A 6,799-nucleotide genomic window follows, 5' to 3' on the forward strand; every position below is an offset into this window, starting at 1 on the left:
ACGGAGCCTTGGAAGCCATAAGTAAAGTTTCAGAAGTGAGCTTTGCTTTCTCTCCCTTGGCCCCATCATTAGGAACAATGACAAAGGTGCCAAGAGCTATAGGACCTGAGGAAGAGAACACTCACAAAGACAAGAGAGCAAAACCGCTTTTGCCAAAACCAACCACACAGCTGCACACTGGACCAAGCATTTCCAGCCCACTGAGCAGCACCCCCCAAGACATCTCATTTCCCTGTTTTTTCAACCAATCACCAGGGGGGAAGTGCAAATGTAGTCACCCACTACCACAAATTATGCAGTCAAGTTTCCCACAATTGGGGAAATGGCGAAAGTCAGCACACCCACAATGCAATGGATGAACCTCAATCTCGGAAAGTCATCTCCGTGATCATGATACTTCCCCTGCCAGGTAAGTATGAGGTCCTACTGCCCAGCTGTCACCCGCCCTCGCTCTCCCCAGACTTATAAGTCACGGGGCAGACCGCCGCGCCCCGAGCCCCCGGCCTCGCCCACAGCAGCCTCCACTGCCGACAGCTGCCCTGCCACGTCCCTGAGGCACCTCCCTTCTCCACGCTGAGCTCCCGGGGCCAAAGTCTGGCCCTGCCGGGCAGCCTGCCTCTGCTCCCACAATGCTCTGCTCGCACACAGATCTGCATCCATGCTCACGCGGCTCCGCCCCTCCGCTCGGGCCCCTCACCCTGCCTGCCCGGGCCAGGGCTCTTGCGTGCCCTGGAGTTGAAGCCGGGTCCCGTCCCAGGCATCCAGGCTATCAGAGAGACGACACGGACCAGCTGCTGCTGGGGAAAGAGTGCAGCTTGCATTTTGCTGCTCTCTCTCCCCACCGGAAGTTGGTCCAATACAAGAACGACCTCCCCTGCCTTGTCTCACGTCAGTTTTTCCTCAGTGCAGAAGGTCGGGTGTTGTTAGCCACTCTCCAGAAACTGGAAGGCCACTCCATCCCTTTTGTTACCTGCCAAGTGAGGCTGAGTGCACTGGTAGGCAGCGCCGTCGGAAGAAGTGGAAGATTGGACAAATGACCAGGGAGGAGTATAAAACTATTGCTCGGGCAGGCAGGAGCGAAATCAGGAAGGGCAACTCAGGCTTGGAGTTGCAGCTAGCAAGAGATGTTAAGAGTAGCAAGAAGAAGAAAGTCAAGGAAACTGTGGGCCCCTTACTGAATGAGAGAGGCAACCTAGTGACAGAGGATGTGGAAAAAGCTAAGGTACTCAATGCTTTCCCTCACCCCGCCCCCGTCTTCACGAACAAAATCAGCTCCCAGACTGCTGCACTGGGCATCACAGCATGGAGAGGAGGTGACCAGCCCCCTGTGGAGAAAGAAGTGGTTTGAGACTATTTAGAAAAGCTGGAGGAGCACGAATCGGTGGGGCTGGATGCGCAGCATCCGAGGGTGCTAAAGGAGTTGGTGGGTGTAATTGCAGGGCCATTGGCTATTATCTTTGAAAACTCATGGTGATCAGGGGAGGTCCCGGATGATGGGACAAAGGCTAATGTAGTGCCCATCGTTAAGAAAGGGAAGAAAGAAGGAGGATGCGGGGAACTACAGGCCAGTCAGCCTCACCTCAGTCCCTGGAAAAATCATGGAGCAGGTCCTCGAGGAATCATTTCTGAAGCACTCAGAGGAGAGGCAAGTGATCAGCAGCAGTCAGCATGGATTCAGCAAGGGCAAGTCACGCCTGACTAACCTAATTGCCTTCTGTGAGGAGATAACTGGGTCTGGGGATGAGGGGAAAGCAATGGACGTGTTATTCCTTGATTTTATCAAAGCTTTTGATACAATCATCTCCCACAGTATTCTTATCGGCAAGTTCAAGAAGTATGGGCTGGATGAATGGACTATAAGGTGGAGAGAAAGCTGGCTAAGTCGTCGGGTAGTGATCGATGGCTCCACGTGTAATTGGCAGCCGATATCAAGCGGCGTGCCCCAGGGGTCGGTCCTGGGGCCAGTTGTGTTCAATATCTTCATTAATGTTCTGGAGGATGGCGTGGACTGCCCTCTCAGCAAGTTTGCAGATGACACTAAACTGGGAGGAGCGGTCGATACGCCGGAGGGTAGGGATAGGATACAGAGGGACCTAGACAAATTAGAGGATTGGGCCAAAAGACACCTGATGAGGTTCAACAAGGACAAGTGCCCAGTCTTACACTTAGGACGGAAGAATCCCACGCACTGCTCCAGACTAGGGACCGAATGGTTAGGCAGCAGTTCTGCAGAAAAGGACCCAGGGGTTACAGTGAACGAGAAGCTGCCTATGAGTCGACAGTGTGCCCTTGTTGCCAAGAAGGCTAACGGCATTTTGGACTGCATACGTAGGGGCATTGCCAGCAGATGGAGGGATGTGATCGTTCCCTTCTATTCGACATTGGTGAGGCCTCATCTGGAGTACCGTGTCCAGTTTTGGCCCCCACACTGCAAGAAGGATGTGGAAAAAACTGAAAAGAGTCCAGCCTAGGGCAAGAAAAATGATTGTGGGGGGGGGGGGTGCAGGGGCTGGAAGACATGACTTATGAGGAGAGGCTGAGGGAACTGGGATTGTTTAGTCTGCAGAAGAGAAAAATGAGGGGGGATTGATCGCTGCTTCCAACTACCTGAAAGGGGGTTCCAAAGAGGATGGATCTAAACTGTTCTCAGTGGTACCAGATGACAGAACAAGGAGCAATGGTCCCAAGTTGTAGTTGGGAAGGTGGCGGTTGGATATTAGGAAAACCCTTTTTCACGAGGAGGGTGGTGAAGCATTGGAATGGGTTCCCTATTCCAATGGAGGTGGTGGAATCTCCTTCCTTAGAGGGTTTCATGGTCAGGCTTGACAAAGCCCTGGCCGGGATGATTTAGTTGGGGATTGGGTTGGACTAGATGACCTCTTGAGGTCCCTTCCAACCCCTTCCAACAGTGTTAAATCAATTCAAACAGTGTTAAATCGATTTAACGTTGTACCCGTCCACACTACAAGGCACTTTAAATCGATTTTAAGGGCTCTTATAATCGATTTCTGTACTGCTCCCCAACGAGAGGAGTAACCCTAAAATCGATATTACTATATCGATTTAGGGTTAGTGTGGACGGAAATCGAAGTTATTGGTCTCATTCTTTTACTGTAGCTACCCAGAGTGCACTGCTCCGGAAATCGATGGTAGCCTAGGACCATGGATGCACACCACCGAATTAATGTGCCCTAGTGTGGATGCGTAAAATCGATTTTATAATTTAATAATTTAGATTTTATGCTGTAGTGTAGACGTGGCCGTAGCCTAGGTTAAGCAGGGTCACTATGAACTCTACCCTGCCATCTGTTGGTGATCTGTTGTAAAGGCCTTTTGAGGCTGATGTCATTTGCATGGTTCCACCCACCCCGGATTGCAAGATGGGAATGCTTGTCCAAACGGTCATTTCAGCTTCTGTGGGATCCCCAGTCTCTTTCTTATTAGGGAAGGAGTAATGCAGTTTATTTTCTGTTTGTTCTGGATCAAGGAGAGAGTAACTGTACCTGGCATTTGCGGCCTGAGAGCTTCACCCTCGGCTTAAAGTATTAACCGATTAAGGGGTCTGGGATCCAAAGACCCAAAGCTTGTGGGAGATTGGAATGCCAGTTTGTTTGGTTCTTGCTGGTCTATGTTTCTGCCTGCAGTTTTCCTTCGTGATGTGTAAAGACAGAGGTCTTTTTGAATCTTTTTGAGTTGTTGTTAATACTTCAATTGTTTGTCTTAAGCTTATGCTGCTCAATTTCTTTCAGGGTATGTTTTGGTTCCTGAGAAGTAAAAGGCTGCTGTGTGTGTGGTATTATGGAGTGAGATACCAAAAGTTGATGTGGCAGAGGTGGTGCATGTGCCACAAAAATGGCCCCCCCCCACTGTCAACCCCAGCTCTGGTCCCAGAGTCCAGAATTTGCATAAACCTGCCTGCTGACCTGTGACTAAGAATTTGGTTGCAGAGATAGTTCGTGTGTCACAAAAGTTGTATCCCACAGCTGATCTCCCAGTGTGCAATCTGCAAAATTTCCTTGCCGTTTGAGCCGTAAGGAGCATTTTACCCATCTATGGAGTTGTTTACAACTTTTACTGTGGAAATGAGATGCAGGCCAGCAGTTTATGTATGTTTAAAAAGTGCATTTAGTCATTAATTACTTTTTATCTGTGATATAGGTGCGAATATGTATTAAAACTATAAAAGCTCTATTTTTAAACTAAAGAGATACATAAGACCTAAAACTTATATTTACAGATTTCACAAGAAAACTGTACTAATAAAATACAAACATCCTTTTTCAAATTTTCTTATTTCACTATGCTTTGGAACCCATGTCCCTTGCCTAACGAGATTTATGTAGGTTCGGGTGAGTTCCAAAATCATGAACTGCTAAGTACCGTTCTACTGTCCTTGATTTATATCACCGGAATAACTGCACTTTATTACCCCTGCCCTAATAAGAAAGAGACTGGGGATCCCACAGTAGCCGAAATGACCCTTTGGACAGGCATCCCCATCATGCAATCCGGGGTGGGTGGAACCATGCAAATGACATCAGCCTCAAAAGGCCTTTACAACAGATCACCAACAGATGGCAGGGTAGGGTTCATAGCGACCCTGCTTACATCCTCGCCCCAGCCAAGAATTGGTGGTCCTGATAAATCACATTCTCTATTATACCAACTCATTGGTATTGAATGTGAAGTTATGGCTAGCAAAAGTAGCCACCTACCTCTGCCTTGTAGCATCCAGTTTAGCCCTTGTTAACACATAAGTCAGTGGATTGTTCTCTGTCCACACCTGAAACTGAGCACAACACAAGTAGTCTCGAAATTTCTCAGTGATGGCCCATTTCAATACCAAGAACTGCTGCTGGTGGATGGGATAGTGAGTTTCGCTATCAGACAGTCCTCAGCTGGCAAAGCCTACAGATTTACATTTCCTTCCACTTCCTGGTACGGGACTGCTCCCAGACTCATAAAGCCCTGTCACTTCTCTCATCCCGCCATGTCCCAAATGGAGAAGAGAGGAGCCCCTCCCATGTCCCAGGCCAGGAACACCAGATTGGAGGGGGTCAGGGGAGGGGTGAGGTGTTAGGTGTTCATGACTCAGTCCAGGTCTGCTAGTGCTGCAAAGGAGAAGATTTCCTTTCTCAGTCTAGGTCAACTGGAAATGTTGTTGCAGTGGGAGAGAGATGTCTCTCATCTGGTTCTTAGATGCTTTGGTGAGAAAGGACAGGCAGAGGTTTTTTCTTTCCTCTGCAGCTCAAATCACACACATCTTTTCTGCTTTTTGCTCTAGCTTGATTTCTCTCTTGCATCTCAATTTTCTCTTTCCTGGCCTCATTCCTGAGCATTCACAGCCCAATTCTTTATCCTAACTCTGAGTCCTCTACTGCACCCTGAATGTCTCATTCTAACCCCACCCCAGAGTCTGCACCCCCAGAGCCAGTGCCTTCATCCCTCTGCACTCCAACTCTATGTCCCATGTACCCTGATGTAGAGTGTACTAATAATATTAATTTGGATAATTTGATGAAAATTTAATTGATTAGCTTACATTTTATTTAATTTAATTGAGTTACAAAATTACATTTGCATTACTGCTATTCAAAAGATACATGTGTGCAACAAAGTTTTGGTTAATATACTCACAGCCTTCCTTGATAACCTGGTGGTAAGAGACACAGGATCAGCCTTGCAGTTCAGGTTTCTCAATTCTTAAGTGAAAGATGCAGTGCTTAGAAAAAGCTAGTGTTACTTAGGGTTTACGTGAATATGTTAAACTTAAAACGAAAAGCTAATAAACAAAGAATAAAAACGTAGGGAAAAGGAGCTTAGCCTAGTTCCCTTGAAACTTAAAGTTTAAGAACAAGTACAGCCTGCTGATAGTACATAGAGAGAGAGTGGAGGAAGTAAGTCAGAATGATAGAGTGAAGTGCTTTAGCGAGGGGGGTTACCTCTTTTATAGGGCACAAGGGCCGGAAATCCTTCCTCCTATGCCCAAATTTCATTCCTCACCCACAAAACATTAGGGTACGTTTACTTCATTGGCTAGTATGTTTGTGCTTGTTGATGACATGTACATATGCACATAAGTTACCTTGTAGTGTACCTGTTAAATCTGTGGGTACAACACTGAAAAAAACCCTATTCCATTCTCCATTGTCGATTGGTCTAGGTAAAGGTCTTGGACAGGCATGGGTACTTATCTATTTAAGTAACATGCTAAAGGTCGATTTTCCTGTCTGAGTAAAAGGTCACAATATAGATATGCTAACTTTGCCTTAGCTTAACATACAGGATATGGCCTGTAGGTTCTCGTAAGTCATGTGTCTCAGTCCCCTAATCATTTTTATTGCCCTCTGCTGGACTCTCTCCAGTTTGTACACATCCCCTCTCATGTGGGTCCTAACCCCAAAAGTACTCACATTTCACCACATTGGCCCCAAAATGCCAGCTTTTAATATGTAAATAGGGTGCTGCCATGGTCAAGTCACTCCCGAGCTCTCCAGTAGATCCTGCTGGTGGAGAACAAGGTGAAAATTAGCCAGGATGTCACTCAGTCAAATCCCTGTGCTCCCCGCAGGTGATATCGGAAAGCTCCAAGATGGCTCACTTCCCTTTCTCTTGTCAGCTTCAGGCCCCAGGGTTACAAATGCACAAACCATTTGGGATTCTCCCCTGGCCTCAGGGTGTGGGGCTGCTCTGAGGGGATGGACTTGCACACTTGGGCTATTAGTGCAAAGATATAATTTCAATTTCTCTTAGAGAAATTGGAGGGAAATTTATATTTGGTAAAAATCTTATTTAGTGA

General features: G+C 47.2%; 1 non-coding gene across 1 annotated transcript; it reads right to left on the bottom strand.

Moving 5' to 3' along the window:
• Nucleotides 1–255: 255 nt before the first annotated feature.
• Nucleotides 256–417, bottom strand: LOC127056078 (U1 spliceosomal RNA). Its single transcript, XR_007775721.1, has one exon. It is a non-coding gene; the product is annotated as a U1 spliceosomal RNA (small nuclear RNA).
• Between the last annotated feature and the right edge of the window lie 6,382 nt (nt 418–6,799).

Source organism: Gopherus flavomarginatus, chromosome 7 (genome assembly GCF_025201925.1).
Source record: "Gopherus flavomarginatus isolate rGopFla2 chromosome 7, rGopFla2.mat.asm, whole genome shotgun sequence".
Taxonomy (NCBI): domain Eukaryota; kingdom Metazoa; phylum Chordata; order Testudines; family Testudinidae; genus Gopherus; species Gopherus flavomarginatus.